General features: G+C 41.2%; 1 pseudogene; it reads left to right on the plus strand.

Moving 5' to 3' along the window:
* Positions 1-36: 36 nt before the first annotated feature.
* LOC145410903 (5S ribosomal RNA) lies at positions 37-148 on the plus strand (annotated as a pseudogene).
* The last annotated feature ends 23,186 nt before the right edge of the window (positions 149-23,334 follow it).

Consider the following 23,334-nt stretch of genomic DNA (forward strand, 5'->3'; position numbering starts at 1 on the left):
AACGGTCTCTTCCATATTAGATATTGAGAGGCACAAAACTGCATACCACGTTGAGTACACCGCTTCCCGTCCGATCAGCGAAGTTAAGCAACGTTGGGTCTGGTTAGTACTTGGATGGGTGACCGCCTGGGAACATCAGATGCTGTTGGCATCCCTACGTGTCAAGTGGGGTTGGTGGAGGATTAGTGCCCCTCCCTGTAAAACAATTAACTCTAAGCCCTTGGTCACCCTGTTTGGGATACATGGCGTCTGGCAATGAATGAATGAAAAAACAAAACTGCGCCGTACACTGTCTCTAGTTTTTACATACCTGGATCATTATGGATACACCGGCCATTCACCTACTACCCACACCTGCCATATATTTGCAATACACCTACTGTATGTCATATACTTGCCATACACCTGGCACCTGCACATGACATACGCCTGTCACCTATACTTGCCACATAGCTACCATACACATGTCATACACCTGCGATACACCTTCACTTCCCATACACCTGCCATCCATACCTTTTTCCAGATTTTCCACATGGGCTGAGTTATGGGAAAAAATATATATATATTACCAAAGGCTGCCAGTCGGCAGAGTTATCCTCTACAACAAATATCTAAAAAAAAAACACACACACATGATAAGCATCAATATATGTTCATTTCGCGATGGCTGGAACGACTGCTGAGACAATGTGAATTGATGTTGGCACGGTATGCGTGTGTCCCAAGCCCTTAGGTTACTAGCAATACATCCTTCATGTGCTTGCAAATGCCTGTACCATTTCATTTCATACTTGAAGCATGACCTTTACTAACCAAAACTTGGTCATTGCTGCATTTAGACTTTAACATACGGTACCACTACAGACACCTCCTCTAGCATGAAGCTACCATTCTTTCTCCGAAGGGAAGGTCCGGTCCTGCTGTATGTATGATATAGAATGTCTTAGTACAATACTATATGAACTGCGTTTATATGATGGGAAGATAGACTAACAAACAGAGTGAGTGGTGTACAATATGTAGACGATCAAAGATACCAGTTAAAGTTTACAGAGTTCGAGAAATAGTGTGTGAATGTGGCAACAAGGCAAGAAAATTAATGTCTAGTATACTAACATTTATAAAGTCATAGAACACTGAGATGAAGGTGACGACACGGAGGAAAGGTAGTGACGAGACGAGGAGCTTTTAACTGCACCTGACTTAGAACCTTTATAAGCGGTTTCACACACACACACACACACACACACACACACACACACACACACACACACACACACACACACACACACACACACACACACACACACACACACACACACACACACACACACACACACACACACACACACACACACACACACACACACACACACACACACACACACACACACACACACGGTCTCTCTCTCTCTCTCTCTCTCTCTCTCCACATTAGAGAGCTCTGCCCCTGACAGAAGCGACTGTCACCGTATAAGAAGTCTCTAATAAAGTAAGGTAAACGAGACCGTGGAGACGGCTATGCAGGTTCGGTCTTTGAATAACTGTATAGCAAGGGAAGTAAAAGGATCTTTACAAGACAGGATGTAAGATGACTATTAGCGTGGAAATTAAGACAGTGAAGAGTAGATATACCTAAGATTTGAGTTCGGAAATTAAAGATTAAGAAATGAAACAAAAGCAATCGGGGGCCGAACGCTTATCGCCTGCTAAAATATACTGTTGGCTAAGGTACAAGCAACCTACAAACCAAATTTCAGACGAGATACTTTGGCAACAGATACACACACACACACACACACACACACATATTATATCGCCTCGCCTTGCTAAAGCGGGAGATAAAGAAAAAAAAATCTTAGCACGTCACAAATAATAGATGAAACAGAAGTTAGGTTTACCAATAACTTCATTACGTGAGTGCCTGAGTGACTTGTGATGCGCCATGTGAGGTGGGTGGAGTACTGAACAGTGCAATCATCAGCCTAATAATAAACTGGACTAGAAGCACAACTGTGAGGATAAGTGATAAACAATAGGCAAGAACTGATGACCGGTCAGTACACCGCCATTCACAGCATTATATTAACTGTGACCGTCTACATCAACACATATGTAAAAAAAAAAATGGAAACTTTAGATGATAACGCAAATGTAAGAACAGAACCCAAAGTAGGAGTGCTTAGAATTTAATGAAGTTTACCACATCCATTTAAGATAATATTTGATTGCAGCGCTGAAGCAAAAAAGTAATTTCCCCCCTAGCCACCGGCTGTAAACTGTAATAAGAAAGGTTTCAAAATCTTCCCATTTCAGGATAAACTCGAAATATTTTCGAACGAGCGAATAGTTAGATGACTGAACCAGATGTGTATGGTATGTAGGAGGACTGCTGGGCCTTGATACCAGGCTGTGAAGCCTATGCCCAGAGTCAGACACACACACACACACAAAAAAAAAAGTTACCCTTTTATATATGATTAGCAGACCCCGGTGCAAGAAGACAAAATTTACCGGTTCAGTATGTCAACAAAGAAGTGATTTAGAAAAGAAAGGAATGACCAAACCTGTGCTATATGCAGTATATTCTTGTTACTGTCAAAAAAAAAACAAAAAAAAAAAACATAAAGCACGTCTTTGCAAGGTATTTTTGTATTAAGCATGAACAAGTCAAAGAAAGATTGTTTTATACAAGGAAGAAGGAAACAAAGGCTCGAAGCCTGCATGACTGTTCCCTCCAAGAAAAAATAAAAACAAGATAACAGAGAGCCAAATTCAAGGTCAGTTCATTTCGAGTTGCCTGGACACATTGCGGTTAAAAGACCGGAGGTCATAGGCAGTAGGAAATGCAGACAGGGGAAGACAGTTCCAGAGACGACCTGTTGCATACGTGAAGGACTGGGAATAACGGTTAACTACCGTATGAGAGAATTGAACAGAAAAGGTATAATAAGACTTTGCTAGAGGACGGGTGCTACGCGTCCGCTGTAGCGGTGGAGGGATGCAACCAAATAGTTCAGAGGAACTGTGACCATTGAAGCAGAGACAGAAAAGAGATAATGCAACAGTGCGACGAAGAGACAGAGGTTGAGGGGAGCCAGCAAGAAGAAGGGAGTTAATGAGACGAGATACCTTTGACCCCACCTTGTTCAGAAGAGCTGTATGTGAGGAGCCTCCCCACACATGAGAGCTGTACTCTACACAGGGACGAATAAAACTCATGTATAAAGTCAACAACCGTGCAGAGGTAAAGAAGGCACGGAGTCGGGTTAGCATATTCAGTCTCTTTGGAAGCAGAGTTTACAAGAGAGAGGTAATAATTATGATCTTTCCAAGATTAATTCTGAGAAAATGAAACCCCACGTATGTTCAGAGATGATGCAGGATTGAGTTGGATATTAATAAAAATTTGAGGATAAATGGGTAACACTGCATGCATCCTGGTTCGAGTCAGAATAATGTTTCATTATGAACCTCTGATCAAAGTGCGAAGACGCAACAACATAAAAATTTAGGAATGATCTCTGCGCGTTCCTTGCGTTGTACTATAGGAATGGCACAGGTTTTCTGGCAGAAACTTAGTGAAGAAGATTCTTAACCATTTCAGTCTGATGAAGTATTTATTTTGTCCTTGCTATGTTCGGACGATTTAACTCATCATGGGAGAGATTTAACGAACTGGGATGATAAGATATAGCTTCACTAGAACACTTGAATAATGTCGAAGAATATAACTGACCACAGATTGCGTGCGTAATACGAAAAAAATACATGTCATTGAAGCTAATGTTTTAGCCCTATGTAGTTATTAAAAATGTCTCGCTATGGTATCACTCCTATCAGCCACACCATTTGATCCTCAGCGCTACTCTTCTTCTGCTATACCGTATATATATATATATATATATATATATATATATATATATATATATATATATATATATATATATATATATATATATATATATATATATATATATATAATTTACTGCACCCTCTTCCTTCATTGCCGAATATTTCACATCTGGTACTCCTGTATAGTGAACACTAAGCTAATATTTGTGCTGGCACAGGTAATACATTCATGCCTCAGTACTTGTTTCTACTACTAATGCTCTGATGCAAAGCGTCACAATACATTTACCAATCTGTACAAAAGTACAATGTAGCACTCCTAATGCGTTACTCTGACTTTCGAAGCAACTCCCATACCTCGATCGCCCTCTCCTATCCTTTAATCCTCTCTCTCTCTCTCTCTCTCTCTCTCTCTCTCTCTCTCTCTCTCTCTCTCTCTCTCTCTCTCTCTTTCACACACACACACACACACACACACACACACACACACACACATATATATATATATATATATATATATATATATATATATATATATATATATATATATATATATATTGTTACATAGCCTATGATTTCATCATCCTTTGTGTAATTTTAACGCACAGTATGCTGCATGTTTGATCACGAGCGTGTTCTGCCTCAGTCCCCCCCTTCTACCGTTATAGTAGAGTAAGTCGTTCTCTCTGTTATTCAGAGCGGGATTTTCAGCTTTTTGTCCCCATGGCTTCATTTGCGCGTCCTTCTTACAAGTTGTATCAAGCTCTCCTGGCCCCTATATAATGAGGTCAGTCTCTGCATCATTGCGGGGACTTTGATGGATGGTTGCGAAGAGTGAAGACGTGTTTCTGAGCTCTCGTCTAGCTGCAGGGTTGCCTCACCGGCTTTAGCTTTGTTTTGTCCGCCACTAGGGCGTTTTCCAATAAAGTTAGGTTAGCTAGAACTAATTTTCCTCCCTGGCCTTAGTAGATATAGTAGGTGTCTATATCTAATTTCTGAGATTGCCTTTGCTTACTCACCTCTGGAGTGTACCCCCCACTGATCGCTCTGGGGTGTGAGTTACACACGGGCGCGTCCTCCCGAGAGTGGTTTGAGAGGGTAATCTCAGACTAGGTGTTTTTTCCCCGGGCAAATTCTCCCTTGGTTGTTTTTCTCTTTCTTCCCACTTCCCCCTCACGGGGGAAGTGGTAACTATGGCGGACGCCACACCTGCCTCCCCCCCTGAAAGTAGGAACGACCAGACTGACCACCCCCAGACTGACGGACGCCAGACTCGAGCCCCACTTGATATCCCAGTAGCAAATGCGACCTACGTCACCATCCATGCACTAGGTTCCACTCCCCTGTCCAGTCTCAATCCCTTCCTTATCAAGAAGGTGATTGACCACTGTGCGGGAGAAGTCGAACAAGTTAAAAAACTTGCTAATGGAGATCTCCTGGTCAAAACTGTAAACTCGGCACAAGTAAAGGATTTGTTGAAACTGCGCAAATTCCATTGTTACGATGTCGAAGCCAAAATCCCAGTCTCCATGAATTCTTGCAAGGGTGTTGTCACTTGCAGGGATCTCATGGTGATGAGCGAGGACGAGATCGTAAGTGAATTGGCGCAGCAAGATGTCATAGAGGCTAAATTCATAACTCGCTACTCGGAAGGCATAAGGACGAAGACAGCAACTATCATCTTGACGTTTGCCAAATCTTCTCTTCCTAATGAAATAAAATTTGGTTACGAAATTATTCACGTTCGGCCGTACATCCCTAACCCTTTGCGTTGCCTGAAATGCCAGCTGTATGGGCATGGTACAAAGACTTGTCGGGCTTCCCAGCCAGTGTGCGGCAAGTGTGCAAGCCAGGGTCATGATGCGGAAAGTTGCACATCAGAGACAGTACGTTGCTTTCACTGCAAGGATACTCACTCCACTTCCTCTAGGGATTGTCCCAAGTGGAAGGAGGAGAAGGAAGTCTGCACAGTGAAGGCAACTGAGGGTATTTCCTACTACGAAGCTAGGAAAAAGGTGAAGGAGTTGCATGCAACTCCCACGCCGAATAGGTCCTATGCTTCGGCGGTAATATCCCGTCCTGTGATGTGCTCTGTCGAGACGCAGACTGACCCTGTCTTTCTCCCTCCTGCCGCTCACAGTACATCTCCATCTCGACCTCCTGTCCATTCCAACTCTCTCACTGACATCCCTAAAGCTTCAACTTACTCTCAGGCTGCTGCTGCCTCTCCATCAGTACGGCCTAAAACGAAGCCTGACAAGCCTACTAAGAATAACATGACCACCCTCACGAAACAGTCACGTCCTCATGTCCTTCCGGTTCCTACTCCAGCGAGGGAGAGAAAGGTTAGCTCTTCCTCGGGGGAGGCTGGGAACCTAGTTATTGATGATAATATGGAGGTTTCCATTAACAAGCACCGGGATAGGTCCCCCGGTAGTCGCTCGCCTGCCGGCGGGCGACAAAAAGACAAAGCACACTGGCCCCCAACGAAAATCTTAAACCGCCGCATTCACTATACTACAGTGGAATTGTAGAGGTATTGGGAATAAGTTACACAATATAGCAATCTTGCTTTCTATACACAGGCCAGACGTTGTTTGTTTACAGGAGACGCGCCTGGAGGATCGTCCTGATCCTCCACAGTTCAAACACTACCACTCGTATAGAAGATATGAAGGTCACGGAGTTGCCATTTACACACACAAATCACACCCACAAACGGAAGTGATTCTAAATTCTACTCTGGAAGCGGTCGCGTGCAGAGTAAAATTTAATAACACGTATCTGTCTATTTGCTCTCTGTACTGTCCTCCACATGGCCCCATTGATAGTGATGCTTTAAATTCACAAGTGGAACACCTGCCTGGAAATAAGTTAGTGTTGGGCGATTTTAACGCCCATCACTATCAATGGGGTAGCTTGAGGATCGATGGTCGTGGGGAGCAAGTAGCCGACCTAATACTACAGTCCAACCTCTGTCTTCTGAACGATGGTAGAGCGACTCGTGTAGATGATCGTACTGGTAACTTTTCGGCCATTGACTTATCTTTGGCCTCCCCTGGTATACATCAAGATCTCTCATGGGACCCTTACGACGACTCCTTGGGAAGTGATCATTTACCCATCTGTCTTTCTTATACACGCGATATCATTTCGGACCCTCCACCTCCAAAATTTAACTATAAGAAAGCAGATTGGGGATCCTTCTCAAGGATCGCCAATTTAGAGATATCTGGGGAGACCATAGATGTTAAGGTCGAAAATATAACCCAATCCATATTACACGCAGCTGAGACTGCTATTCCCAAGACTTCTACAGTTCATGCGAAGCATAGAGCACATTGGTGGACGCCGGATTGCCGACAAGCATTAAGAAAACGCAATAGGAGATACAGGATTTTTGATAGTCAGCCCACTGAGAAAAATTTTATTGCATACAAACAGGCACGGGCTGAGGCAAGGAGAATAATAAGAAGGGCCAAACGTGACTCCTGGCGGTCCTTTGTGTCCACGGTGACTCGTACAACACCATTACGTAAAGTCTGGTCCACTATAAAAATATTAAATAATAAAGGCCCATATTTCCCCATTACCACCTTGCAAGTAAATAATAACATATATGACGAGCCCGTGGACGTTGCTAACATCCTCGCCAGGAGTTTTTCTCATGTAAGTTGCTCAGCCAATTATGACCCGCGTTTCCAACATCATAAACGCACGGCTGAGCTACAGATATTAGACTTTGCCACAGAAGACGTAAACTCCCCGTACAACCAAGAGTTTACGCTAGATGAAATGCTCCTTGCCCTTAAATCCTGTAAAGACACCAGCCCTGGACCAGACACCATCACGTACGGAATGATCCAGCATCTTAATCAGGACAACCTGATTAAGATGTTAGCATTGTACAATGAGATTTGGGCGTCTCGAACGTTCCCAAACTCATGGCACTTTGCGCACGTCATACCGATACCCAAAGAGGCTGGTCGTCTTATGAATCCCACTTCATTTCATCCTATTGTGTTGACTTCTTGTCTATGTAAGGTCATGGAACGTATGGTTAACAATAGGCTTCTTTTTGTTTTAGAGTCGAAGAATTTGTTAAATGATCAACAATGTGGCTTCCGTAAATACAGAAGTTCACTAGATCATTTAATGAATTTGGAGCATTGTATTGCAGAGGCATTTGCCAATAAAGAATTCATGATAGGGGTGTTCTTGGACATCCATAAAGCCTATGACATGACATGGCGACACGGTATACTAATGAAGCTCTATGCTTATGGTTTAAGAGGAAATTTGCCTGTTTTTATTTCAAATTTCTTAAGGGACAGAACTTTCTCTGTCAAATTGCCCCGTAACGTAACATCGGATATATTTATCCAGGAAAACGGGGTGCCGCAGGGAAGTGTGCTTAGTCCTACCTTATTTAGTATTATGATCAATGATATTCTGTCATCAGCTCCCATCCCGAGGAATCTTAAATACTCGCTCTACGCTGACGATTGTGCAATATGGCACTCTTCCCGTAATGCACAATTTTCGGCTGGGCGGATTCAAGCAGCCCTTGACTCCGTCCACCAATGGGCCTTGCAGTGGGGATTTAAGTTTTCCATACGAAAGTGTGCCGCTATAGTTTTCACTAATCGTAACGTACCTAATTTGTGCTTAACTTTGGATAATCAGGCTGTACCTTTTCAAAATTCTGTAAAATTTTTAGGAATACATTTTGATCGTAGAATGAATTTTAAACTTCATGTTAATACTTTGCTTGCTCGTTGTGATAAACCGTTAAATGTCCTCAAGTACCTAGCGGGTACTACCTGGGGTGCCGACAGAAAATCTTTATTAATGGTGTATAAGTCCCTTATTCGATCAAAGCTAGACTATGGCGCACAGGTGTATGGCTCGGCATCTGATGCCACGCTGAAAGGATTGGATGTGTTGCAGAATAAATGCTTGCGAATGTGTCTTGGAGCCGTCCGGTGTACCCGTGTGGCTCGTATGGAAGTGGAGGCGAATGTGCCTCCCCTCCGTATTCGCCGTGACCACCTGGCATTATCGTATGGGTTAAGAACTTTAAGGAAAAGTAATATCGGCAATGTGGCCTGTACCCCCCTACGTCAATACCACCACCTTCTGCGGGGGGTGCGTCGGCCACTTGCCGCTCGCCTCCACTTACTGTCTCAGGAGCTTGATGTGGACCCCAGTGACCGTGACAAGTTGGTGCTTACAAATATAGCGCCTTGGGAGCCACCTGGCTTTACAGTGGATGTCTCATGGCTCCCAGCACCAAAGGCCAAGGCGCCGGAGGCGGAGGTCCACCACTTGTTTCGTAACATCATTGTTCGTCACTTGGGGTCCCATCAATTGTACACTGACGGCTCCAAGTCGAGTGAATGGGTGGGTGCAAGTGTGTGGTCGACTGAATGTGCACTTAGGTATCGGTTGCCGACTCATACATCTGTGTTTACCTCCGAACTTTTTGCTATTGACAAAGCCATAGACTATGCTCTCAATTCTAGACATGACTCATTTGTCATATTTTCAGATTCCAAATCAGCCCTTCAGGCAATTGCATCTTGTACTACGGATTCTCACGAGATCCAGGGCCGCATCATTAATAAGTTGCATTCATGCAACAAGTCATTCACTCTGATCTGGGTGCCTGGTCATTGTCGTATCTACGGCAATGAGCAGGCTGACTTACTTGCAAAGTCAGCTGTAGAGCTCGAGGAGACTTGGGACGTACCTCGTGATCTACAGTCGAGTCTATCTCTCGGAAAGAAATCAATAAATCTTCTGTGGCAAGGTCAGTGGACCAGACTAAATATTCCAACTTGTAAGCCGTACCTAGGCGACTGGGACACCGCCAACCGTTCCAGTCGCCTAGAAGAAAAAGTGTTGGCACGGTTACGGCTCAATGCCACCGTTTTAACCCACATAAAACCATATATGGAAAGACGCTTCCCACCGCACTGTGACATCTGTGATGCGGTGTTATCTATCAGTCATATCATCCTGCGCTGTCGGCGATTTATTCGTGAACGTGCTTCACTTATTAATTACTGCGGCGCAGCAGACGTCCCCTTCACCCTTTCCACCATCCTGGGTGATGAGGACATTGTTATGACTGATAAATTGATGGCTTTCTTGAGAGAGACCGGACTGATCAGAGTGATGTGACTTTTTTACTGTGTGGTTATGGTTTTTATCAACAGTAAATATGTATATATTGTAATATTAATTAGGGTTGACAGTTGACATATTTTAAATAGTTCCTCCTCCCTCTGATCTATTTCTAATATAGATGTCCCCTACATTAAGCCAAGTTCCTCGCCTGACAGTCACCAGCTGATGAGTGCAAGTGTGCAATATAGGAAGGTATTGGGCACTTGCAGTCGATGGTGGTCTGCTGGGCGAGGTTCTTCACTTTTTGTACAAATTATGTAAATACATTATATTATCTTGCTTAAGTTATTCTAATTAGGGCCGACAGCTGACGTATATGGAAATGTTCCTGACTCGTCTGGTTCCCTTTCATATATTGATGTCCCCTATATTAGGTTGTGCCTTGACTGACAGTCACCAGGTGATGAGTGCAGGTATGTCATGTAGAAAGGCATTACATATCTGCAGTCGATGGTGATCTCTTGGTCGAGGCTTTTTTACCATTAGTGTCGGTCTAGTTATTTGTCTCTTAGGATTTAGTATAGGTTAGTGATTTGTCTGTTAGGTGGTTAGTTTTAGGGTCTTTAGATTAGGTATTTTTGATTATAAGTCATATAAGGTTAAAAATATTAAAAAATAAATAAAAATAATAAAAATAAAACTACAAAAAAATAATAAAATAAAAATTATTATATATATATGTACGTGTGCATGAAAGTGTGGATGTTCATATGCATGGATGTGTGTATGTATGTAAGTATGTATATATATATATATATATATATATGTTCGTATATATATGTGTATATATGTCAATATATATACATATATATATTTTGCCTTAATGACCAGGGGCTCCGGCCCCAATGGTCGATAGGCAAAAAAAAAAAAAAAAAAAAAAAGCATCATTGCCACTTAGATCTGCTCCTCATTTTGTTCACATCTCTGTCCTCCCCTGTACAGATATTATTATTGTGAGTGCTCAAGAAATCTCCAAACATCTAACAGCTGTGTGTAATTTGAGTATAACTGTTATTGCATTTTTTCTTGTACTGTGTAGCATAAGGTTAATTCTTAGGCCTAGTGAGGTTTTTGATTAATGTTGGGTTATGTCAGTCATTTTTGATAATAGTTTGTATCTGTAATAATTTATCTGGCATTCACTGAGTATTATCTGGTATCTCAGTTTATCAGGGCTGACTTAGATAAATTTACTCTTGCTAATTTCGTGTTAATAGAGGCTATTGCAGTTAACCATATATTTAACCTGTTTATTTGCCATTACATTATCCTTATGAGTCCTGAATGTTTTGTTGTTAGTTTGAGCATTAAACTTTAACTTGTAATTTTACCTAACTCTTTTGTTTTGAACCTGGAACTTTACGGGACAGTAGTGACTCTTAGTATTCTCACTTAAAGTGTACGTTATCTTTCTCTGTTCCGTAACATAAATTTGGCGACCTCTTATCAGGATATTCAGGATATTATCATAAGGATATTGCTTGATATTTTGTGACTGTTACTTATTAATTATGTCTACTATTACTACACTTGATGAAGCCAAAGATTTTTTGTCAAATGTGCAAACAGTGTTGGATGTAGAGAACAGAACAAAGAATGAACTTAAGCTTGTTGCTCAACAATTGGGAATTCCAGTTCACTCTCATCATTCTAAAGATCAAATTGTTGACATGATTAATGAAAGCTTGTTTAATGTAACTCCTCCAAATGAGCAAACGCAGATTGAATTAGCTAAGTTACAGCTAGCCCTGCAGGAGGCAAAAGCTAAGGAGGCTGAATTTCAGGCAAATGCTCGTATCCAAGAGGCACAGGTACAGGCTCAGGCACAAATTGAACTTGCTAGGATTCAGGCAGACCATGAGTATCGCATGAAACAAGGTGGAACTGGATCATCTAGCTCTGATGATTTTGATGTGGCTAAAAATGTTAAACTTGTCCCTCCTTTTAATGAATCTGATTTAACAAAGTATTTTCAGTTGTTTGAGAGGGTAGCTACAGGTTTCAATTGGCCAAAAAAGTATTGGCCAGTACTCCTTCAAACTGTTCTCACCGGTAAAGCTCAAGTAACTTATGCATCTTTGCCTCAGGATCAATCTGATAATTATGATGTAGTTAAGAGCTTGATTCCTAAGGCCTATGAGCTTGTTCCTGAAGCCTATAGAGTAAAATTTAGGACAACTTACAAGCAAGATAAACAATCCCATGTTGAGTATGCAAAAATCAAAGAAGATTTGTTAGAGCAGTGGTTAAATTCTAAGAATGTGGATTCTGATTTTGACAAATTTAAGCAGATGATTTTGCTGGAGGACTTCAAAAGGTGTATTAATAAAGATGTAAGCCTATATCTAGATGAGAAAAGAATAGATAATTTGTCTGATGCTGCAGTTTTAGCTGATGAATATGTTCTCACTCACAAGAGATATTCTAAAGAAAAAGGGAAAGCTGAGAGTAAGTACGTTGCCTCTACTCAGAGTACAGGTAACAGGAAAGAGAATAAAGATGATGTTTCTCAGGAAGTAAATACCAGCTTCACCTCTAGATTTCAGAAAAGTAAATGTACTTATAGTAGTAAGCTTGGTCATACTACGGAGAGATGTTTCAGGAGACAGCGTGATGTGAACAAAAAGGAGTCTTTAAATATTCAGTCAATTGGTCTAGTGTCCACTCTTGAGAGTTCCCAGAATTCATTAACTGAGTTAACTGAACCTGCTTTGAGGGGTAACTTAAATTCTCATGATGGAGCTCCTCTTTTGAGCAGTAACGTGGTTGACACTCTCAAGAGTTCATGTGCTAATTTCCTGTCTGATGGTTTTGTCAGTCCTCTGGACAGTAATGACAGGAAATCAGTTCAAATATATCGTGATACAGGTGCTTGCCAATCCCTTATGCTGACCAGTGTTCTAGGCTCTAATGTTAATTCCTCTGATGAAACTGTAATCTTACAAGGTATAGGGAATAATTATTTCTCTGTCCCTCTGTGCAGAGTGAATTTAGAGTCTGGTTTTGTTAATGGTTCCGTTATGGTTGGGTTGGTTGAGACACTCCCAATGTCAGGTGTAACTTTCTTACTTGGAAATGATATTGGTGGAAGTCAAGTGTGTCTAGCTCCTCAGTTGTCTAGTGAGCCAGTGGCTGCGGCCCAGGATTGTGATGTCCCTGATGTGTTCCCTGCATGTGCTGTCACTAGGGCTAAGTCTAAAGTTACTGGTGATTTAGAGGATAATGATGATGATGATGTTATCCTAGCTGACACTTTTCTTGCTAATTTGGACCACTCACCAGATGAGGCAGTACCCCGTAGTGTTGATAATTTGTCTCGTCAAGAGTTGGTTGAGTTGCAGGTTGCTGACCCTGAGTTGAAAGGTCTAGCTAACTCTGCTTACAGTGAAGAAGAGTCAGCCGGTGCTTCTACTTGTTATTATGTAAAGTCAGGAGTACTTATGAGGAAGTGGAGACCCCCAACAGCATCAGCCGACTGTGAATGGGAGGTTGTACATCAAGTTGTCATCCCTCGTGTTTGTAGGCAGGATATCATTCGAGTGGCTCATGATTCCAGTTTGGCAGGACACCTTGGAGTGAGGAAGACTGTGGCACGCATTTTGAAACACTTCTACTGGCCAGGTATCTTCAGGGATGTTTCCTGGTATTGTAAGTCTTGTCACACCTGTCAAGTTGTGGGGAAGTGTAATCAGACCGAAAAGGTTGCACCTCTAGTTCCCATTCCTCCTTTTGAGGCGCCTTTCACCCGTGTGTTGGTGGATATTGTGGGCCCTCTTCCTAAGACTTCTTCAGGATTTTCTTATGTGTTGACCATGATTGATATGGCTACTCGTTATCCTGAAGCCATTCCACTTAGAAACATCTCAGCAAAGAACGTGGTTAAGGAAATGCTAGGGTTCTTCACAAAGTTTGGTCTGCCCAAGGAGGTACAGTCAGACCGGGGAAGTAATTTCATGTCAAACGTTTTCAAGCAGTCTCTGAAAGAGTTGGGCATCACCCAGATCACATCTTCAGCTTACCATCCCCAGACCCAAGGAGCGTTGGAGAGATATCATCAAACACTCAAATCGATGCTCAAGAAATACTGTTTGGAACATCAGAAAGACTGGGATAAAGGTCTTCCATTTGTTGTGTTTGCTGCAAGAGAATCTCCAAATGAATCACTGGGCTTCTCACCTTTTGAACTACTGTTTGGCCATGAAGTAAGAGGACCCCTTAAGTTACTCAAGGAATGCTGGCTGTCGGAGGAAGATGACGTCAACCTGCTGGAGTATGTGATGAAGTTCAAAGAACGGCTGTCCACTGCTTTACAGCTGGCGAGAGAGAATTTAGGAGCTGCTCAGGAGAAGATGAAGACTTGGTATGATAAGAAGTCCAGGTTACGCCACTTTCAGCCAGGAGATCAGGTTTTGATTCTGCTACCAGTTCATGGGCAACCTCTTCAAGCCAAGTTTAGTGGTCCTTATTTCGTGGAGAAGAAACTCAGTGATGTCAACTATGTCATCGCCACACAGATCGTAGAAAGAACAAGCAACTTTGTCACATCAACATGCTAAAGTTATATCACAGGCGGGACGAAAATAATCCAGTCTGCACTGTAGCTGTACCACCCGAGTCTGCAAGTGAAGCTCTCCCATGCAGTATGAGCCTGAGTGATAGTTTGGGGAAGAATCCTGATATCATGAATGATCTCCAGACTAAGCTTTCTCATCTACCTCCCAAGGAAAGGCAGGAGTTTTCGGCATTACTGCAGGAGTACTCGCAAGTGTTCCGTGCTACTCCAGGAAGAACCACTGTGTTGATGCATGATGTCGATGTTGGAGACACAAAGCCAATTAAATTGCCTCCTTACCGTGTGAACCCAGTGAAAGTTCCTCTCATCCAGAAGGAGCTTGGCTACCTGTTGGACCACAAGATGATTGAGCCCTGTCAGAGCGAGTGGAGTTCTCCTGTCACTCTGGTCCCTAAGCCAGGTGGGTCACAGCGGCTTTGCATCGACTACAGACGTGTTAATCAGATAACTAAAACAGACACTTACCCTCTCCCTCGTGTGGAAGATTGCATAGACAAGATCGGAAAGGCTAGGTACATAAGTAAGTTTGATTTGTTAAAGGGATACTGGCAAGTACCTATGACTGAACGTGCTAGGGAGATCTCATGTTTTGTAACATTAGGAAAGACTTTTGCATTTCTGTAATGCCATATACAGATTGTTTTAGAGTAATAAGAAATTTCCTTTGTAAATTTCTTTTTTCTTTGTGGGGAGGTGTTACATAGCCTATGATTTCATCATCCTTTGTGTAATTTTAACGCACAGTATGCTGCATGTTTGATCACGAGCGTGTTCTGCCTCAGTCCCCCCCTTCTACCGTTATAGTAGAGTAAGTCGTTCTCTCTGTTATTCAGAGGGGGATTTTCAGCTTTTTGTCCCCATGGCTTCATTTGCGCGTCCTTCTTACAAGTTGTATCAAGCTCTCCTGGCCCCTATATAATGAGCTCAGTCTCTGCATCATTGCCGCTTAGATCTGCTCCTCATTTTGTTCACATCTCTGTCCTCCCCTGTACAGCTAATATTATTGTGAGTGCTCAAGAAATCTCCAAACATCTAGCAGCTGTGTGTAATTTGAGTCTAACTGTTATTGCATTTTTTCTTGTACTGTGTAGCATAAGGTTAATTCTTAGGCCTAGTGAGGTTTTTGATTAATGTTGGGTTATGTCAGTCATTTTTGATAATAGTTTGTATCTGTAATAATTTATCTGGTCACTGAGTATTATCTGGTATCTCATTTTATCAGGGCTGACTTAGATAAATTTACTCTTGCTAATTTCGTGTTAATAGAGGCTATTGCAGTTAACCATATATTTAACCTGTTTATTTGCCATTACATTATCCTTATGAGTCCTGAATGTTTTGTTGTTAGTTTGAGCATTAAGCTTTAACTTGTAATTTTACCTAACTCTTTTGTTTTGAACCTGGAACTTTACGGGACAGTAGTGACTCTTAGTATTCTCACTTAAAGTGTACGTTATCTTTCTCTGTTCCGTAACAATATATATATATATATATATATATATATATATATATATATATATATATATATATATATATATATATATACCATGTCAACAATTCATTAAAAGATCGAACTCTCCAAAATGGTTTGATAGCAACTGTGCCAGAGCAACAGCCCAAAAGTCTTCAGCATATAACGCTTACTTGAAATCAAAATCATCTGAATCACTCTCTCAATTTGAATTGCTAGAAACCATGCGAAAGCCGTAATAAATCTTGCTAAATCAAACTTTCTTCAAAACCAAGCATCAAGACTACTTAACAACCTTAATGACAATAGAATATCCTGGTCAACTCTCAATTCTTTCAATAATAACTTTAACAAGTCATCATCCATTCCCCCACTAAAATCTCCAGATGGCAACATTACAAATGACCCGCGTGGGAAAGCAGATATCTTTGCCAGCACATTTGCCAGAAATTCTACCTTCGATGAAGCCAGCCAGAATGTCCCAGCTCTAGAACTTGCCTCTTCCGAAATTGTTCCTCTTAAGATACAGACAAGGTGCGTGAAATCCATCCTAGACAATTTACCTAACAACAAAGCTCCAGGCCCAGATGGAATCCCGCCAATTGTTTTGAAAAAGTGTTCCCCAGAACTTGCCTCTGTTCTTGTAAAATTATTCAGACTATGCATACGTACTTCTTCATTCCCTAATTAGTGGAAAGAAGCCAATATCCACCCAATTCCAAAGAAGGGAAGTTCCTCTGACCCCTCTGATTACAGACCAATAGCTGTCACATCTTCTCTTGGTAAGGTTTTTGAAACTGTAATCAATACGCACATAGTTAAACATCTTGAATCCAACAACTTAATTAGTGATAGACAATATGGTTTTCGCTGAGAAAGATCCACCATTGACATACTCAATCTCCTAACTCATACCATCCATCAGTGAGTTGACCTACATGGTGAAACTCATGCAGTAGCCCTGGATATTTCTAAAGCTTTCGACAGAGTGTGGCACCGTTCCCTGTTGTCCAAACTCCCTTGCTATGGACTAACATCTTTGGTTCCTTTGATTTCTTCATATCTCAGCAATAGAAAAATAAGAGTAAAAGTAGATGATGTATATTCCACTTTCCACTCAATTAACGCCGGCGTGCCGCAGTGATCAGTTCTGGCGCCAACCCTGTTCCTTGTTCTTATCAGTGATCTCTTATCTGTCACCCACAATCCCATCCATACATATGCAGATGACTCAACACTTCATAGTTCATTCACACTCAGACATCCATTTGCAAAGTCCGATATCTCTAACTCTAACCTCAGTACAGCCATCTCTTTAAATCAAGACTTATCCACGATCAGTGAATGGGGACAAAACAACCTTGTCTCATTTAATGCTAGTAAAACTGATTATATACAATTTACTAATAGGCAAGTATTGCCAGAATCGTATATTACCTTCAATGCTACAAATATTCCCATTCCCAAAAGTATTGAAAGTCTCGGCGTCTCGCTTAACAATGCTCTCAGCTGGACCTCTCATGTCAGATCACTTGCTAAAACCGCCTCAAAGAAACTTGGATTATTGTACAGAGTCCGTAACTTCTTCACTGACTAGCAGTTAGTTATAATTTATAAGAGTCATGTGCGCTCTCAGCTTGAATACTGCTCACCTTTGTGGAGCGGATGTGGAGAGGTTGCATTAAAACAAGTAGACAAAATTCAGAATAAAGCTGTTAGAATTATCAATAACCCTGCTATTACTAATAAACTACCTCCCCTACAAGTAAGAAGGAATGTTACCTACCTTGCGTTATTTTACAGATATTTCTACAGCAAATGCTCAAACGAAGTTGCGTCCATGGTGCCACCTCTCCATGCCTTCCCTCGTGCTACACGGGCAGCTGGCAGCGCTCATGACTGGAATGTCACTCATCGATACTGCAGAACTTCTGCCTATCAGAATTCTTTCATTCCTCGAACTGCATCTCTCTGGAACTCGCTTCCCCAGAGTTGTTTCCCTCCAGACTTCAATCTACTGCTGTTCAAATCTGTTACAGATATTTTATGAACAGCGGACACCAGTAAACTGGTGCATGGATTTTTTTTTTAATTCATTTGTTTTTCCTTCCCCTGTTCTGTTATTAATATATATATATATATATATATATATATATATATATATATATATATATATATATATATATATATATATATATATATATATATATATACGCGCACAAGAAAGCACAAAATTATATTAATTATTATTTAGCATCCCACTGGTGCAGTAAAAATCCATCCCCTCCTTATACTTAAGTCTGCAACTTGTACTTTACAGTCAAGTCGTTTGGTGTCAGTAAGTTAACCTCCCCTACCTCCTCATTACTGTAGCTCCTTCCCAGCGCCTGGATCACTAACTTCTTCTGTGTCTTTCCCTCTCGTTTCTCTTATGTCTCTCTATCCTCCCGTCCATCTTCTTGTCTTTGTTCCTACGGTTCAATCTTTTTCTCCCTTTTACTTTCCCTCTTTCTCTCTCCCCCTCCCCTCCTCCCTCCTAGCTCATTCCGTCCTGCCTATTGTGCTCCTCCCTATCAAGGTACCTTTTTCCCTCTCCCTTTCCTCCTCGTTCTCCTTCCTCTTATTCCTTCCATTCGTTTCTGTTTTTCCCTCCTGTTTTCCCTCTTCCTCCGCCTCCTCCCTCCCTCTGCTCTCTCTCTCTCTCTCTCAAGGTCATCTTCCTTGTCTTAACGTCTCCTTTCCTTCTTCCTCCGACTGCCTCCCTCTACTGTATCTCCCCCCTACCCCTATCGAGACTTCCACCGTTACACTGGACAACAGTTACGGTTTCTGCTTTGCTCTCTCTCTCTCTCTCTCTCTCTCTCTCTCTCTCTCTCTCTCGTGATTTTTTTTAAGTACCTGCAATGTATGTTGTTTGCTCTAGTATTATCCATTCTTAATTAGGTCCATTAGTCCTCATTTTCTCAATGCTTAATTTTGAGATCCAAATATATGATCTGACATACCAATCACGTCTTGCTCTGCAGGGTATAGCAAAATGTATGGAATAATTTTCAAATCTATAAACCCGTAGAATCTAATATAAGTAAGAAACACTTTACCTGACTTGGGGGTTTAATTTTGGTTATTTATTATTACTCTTTTGTACTGATACCATTTTCCACTTCTCTCATGTACACTTGTAAGTCATAATATCTGTTTACCCTGTATCCCTATCCCTGACTGGAAGGACGTCGTACTCAGGGTTTCAAACAAGAGATTATCTTGACTACACGAGCAATAGTGTCATAGCTAACTCTTCCTTAAGCAATCAAACAAGGCTTCGATCTGCCACCATTGCACTGGACAGCGAGTTTTTGTTAGGTGTGAAACCCTGGCCAGGGTTTTCCTATCAATGGGTGAGGTAGCTGGTGAACATGTGACTCCGGTGCGTGTAGATGTAGTTGCCCTTGGATTTAGAACAACCCTAAGGACATGATTGTTAAAGGAAATTCATTACCAATTATATTTACTTGCATCTGATTCATAAGACCAGGTATTCCTTCTTATGATTAAAGGGTAGTTTTTCTTCATATTTCCTGTTGTTATGGTTCATAATAAATCAGTTTTCACAGACGTAAAATTAATATTGGTGACTGTGACTGGCTGGAAATAGGTGGGTGTAGTACATGGGTGGGAAGACGATAAGGTCTCTAACGAAGACCAGAGAGAGGGTGAGAGGGGAGAGGAAGAAGGGGAGAAAGTCAGTGAGGAGAGAAAGATTGTGACGGGTGGGAGTAGGTAGGAAGAAAGTAGGTGCAAGTGGTAGGGAAGGATCGAGGGGGAGGGTGTGAGAAGTGAGGGAGGGCGAGGGTGAAGGCTGCAGGGTATGAATGGTACATTACCATCGTAATTTTGTGTCAGGCCACACATACGATGTTGCCAACATCATACGAATAGAAGAACTGACTGAATATTCTGTTTTGTTTGATTACTGAGGCTGACTGAGAATACCAATACCGATGTAAATGAAGATACCTTTCTGCATTACAAACATGTTGCGCAAAACTGCATTTGTTATAGTATTAGTGCAATGATAATATCTAAGTTAGTTAAGACAGTTGAAAGGCAGTTCTAACGTAGCCGTTAGTTCTCAAAACAACTGAATCCCAGAGATAATGGTGAGAAGTCAGGCCTCCGTTTACTGAATGGGAGGGCAAACTTGCAGTTGCGTGTGTGTGTGTGTGTGTGTGTGTGTGTGTGTGTGTGTGTGTGTGTGTTTTACCCATGACTACTAAGTCTATTTCCTAAACCAGGTATGTTGTTGTCTGTATTTGGAAACACTGTTGTGATGTGTAAGTGCTATGTTGTTTCATCCAAGAGGCAGACAACAATTCTTACAATTACCTACATACGATACATCACTAGCTTTTATATCTATATTTACGAAACATACACATTCAAACATATATACATACATACACACATACATACATACAATTAAACACAGACACGCTCATACGTTAATGCACTTAAACACACACACACACACACACACACACACACACACACACACACACACACACACACACAAGAATAAGGAGGGAAGCCCAAAAACAGTTTGAGGAGGATATAATAAATAAAAGTAGTGATCAACCAAAGCTGTTTTACAGCTATATCAGAAGCAAAACCAAAGTAAAAGATATAATACAATCCATTACGGACGAGGGAATCACTTATACACAAGAGAAAGATATTTGTGAGGCACTAAATAAGAATTTCCAATTAGTTTTTACAGAAGAAAAAAATTTTGAGAGGGACTATGTGGAACATGCATGTCCACACATACTACCAGATATACAAATAGCAGAAAAAGTAATACAGGAAGAGTTAAGTAGATTAGACAGAGGAAAAGCAAGTGGTCCTGATGAAATTTCATGTTGGGTATTACGAGAATGTGCAAAGGAGTTAAGTAAACCATTATTTATAATTTTCAAGAAATCCTTGAGTCAAGGTAAACTACCTGATATTTGGAAAAAAGCAAATATTGTCCCCTTATTCAAGAAAGGAAATAGACAAAATCCACTCAACTACCGACCAGTATCACTGACCAGTGTTGTAAGCATGGTATTAGAAAAACTTATAAGAAAAGCTTGGGTAAATCATCTAGAAGAACACAGTATGATAACAGAAAGACAGTTTGGAATCATGTGTTACTAATCTGTTGAGCTACTATGACAGAGTAACAAACACAATACAGGAAAGGGAAAGATGGGTGGACAGTATCTATTTAGATTTCAAGAAAGCTTTTGACACAGTACCACACCAAAGACTTTTATGGAAACTGTACCATCAAGGAGGAATTCGAGGCAAACTGTTTTGTTGGATGCAAGACTTTCTCATAAAAAGAGAAATGAGGACAGTACTAAGAGGAAACTACTCATCATGGAAAGAAGTGACTAGTGGAGTACCACAGGGTTCAGTGCTGGCACCAATCATGTTTTTAGTGTATATAAATGATATAAACAGTAACACTGGAAATGAGAGCTATCTGAATATGTTTGCAGATGATGCAAAAATACAAAGGAGAATTACTAACACAGACTCTTGCAAAGAGCTACAAGAAGAATTAAATAAACTTCATGAATGGAGTAGCACATGGCAAATGGAATTCAATGTGGACAAGTGTCATGTAATCAAGTTTGGTAAAAGTGGAAAAAGACCTGATTGGGATTATAAGTTAGGAAATAAAACCCTATACACATCAGAAAGAGAGAAAGACCTAAGTGTGATTATCAATAACAAACTATCTCCGGCTGACCACATCAGCGAAAAGGTACGAAACATGTATACACTGCTTGCAAATATGAGAATAGCATTCACATACATAAATGAAGACATGCTAAGAAGGATAATAACATCATTCATTAGACCAACCCTGGAATATGCATCAGTAGTCTGGAGTCCTCATCTCAAAAAGCATATAGACAAGATTGAAAAAGTTCAAAGGGCCGCTACAAGATGGATACCAAGCTTAAGGGACCTAAGCTACGAAGAAAGACTAAATAAACTGAATCTACCAACTTTACAGGAGAGAAGGAAAAGAGGTGACATGATAATGCTATATAAGTGCATATCAGGAAACGAGAAAATAGACATAAATGATTACTTAACATATGGAGAAGCATCAGCAAGAGGACACTGCAAAAAACTGCATAAGAAGAGAGGTGATAAAGACGTAAGGAAATTCAGTTTCCCAAACAGAGCAACTGATCAATGGAATGCACTACCGAATGAAATAGTGTGTGCCAAAACAATTCACAAATTTAAGGATATGTACGATAAATATGGTTTAAGACACGGGACAGTACGAGCTTGACTCATTCCTGTAAAGATACAATTAGGTAAGAACAATTAGGTAAGAACACACACACACACACACACACACACACACACACACACACACACACACACACACACACACACACACCTCATTAACACTTAAAACTATCATCTCTTACACACAGTTCGCCAGGCATATACGTTACATTTGTAAACTTAATATTAAATAAAATCACGCATAAAATGTAGTGATAAATTGTGGCGACCATCATACGCTAACCTGATATACCGCTGCCTATATCTTCCTTCGCCTGTATGCTGTATTATTCTTTTTATGCTTCTGTCATATCACCCAACATCTTCCATTCTACCTGTCACTTTATCTTACTTTTCCTTCTCCAGGTGATTCTACACTGAGTGACAAACCTAATGGCTTCCTGTAACCCAGGAAACCATTTATAGCACTGAGTCGTAACCATAAAACGAAATAACGGGGTGATATGGAGCCCACTGTGGTGTCCCTGTTAACTGAGTGGAGAGCCGCAAATGCAGCGCCCATCCGAGAGACGCTTTTTGCCACAAGGGAACATCGGTTCACAGCACGGGACGGGTCTGCAGAGGCAGTTGCTTGTCTGCGATTGATCAGTCTGCACGGCCAAACAAACGGGTTGGTCAACGACAACTTCGATGGCTAGAGAGAGAGAGAGAGAGAGAGAGAGAGAGAGAGAGAGAGAGAGAGAGAGAGAGAGAGAGAGAGATGTGTGTGTGTGGGGGGGGGGTGCGTTTGTGTGTGTAAATATATATATATATTGTTACGGAACAGAGAAAGATAACGTACACTTTAAGTGAGAATGCTAAAAATCACTACTGTCCCGTAAAGTTCCAGGTTCAAAACAAAAGAGTTAGGTAAAATTACAAG

Source organism: Coenobita brevimanus, chromosome 86 (genome assembly GCF_032717465.1).
Source record: "Coenobita brevimanus isolate Jiangsu-jjx chromosome 86, ASM3271746v2, whole genome shotgun sequence".
Classification (NCBI taxonomy): domain Eukaryota; kingdom Metazoa; phylum Arthropoda; class Malacostraca; order Decapoda; family Coenobitidae; genus Coenobita; species Coenobita brevimanus.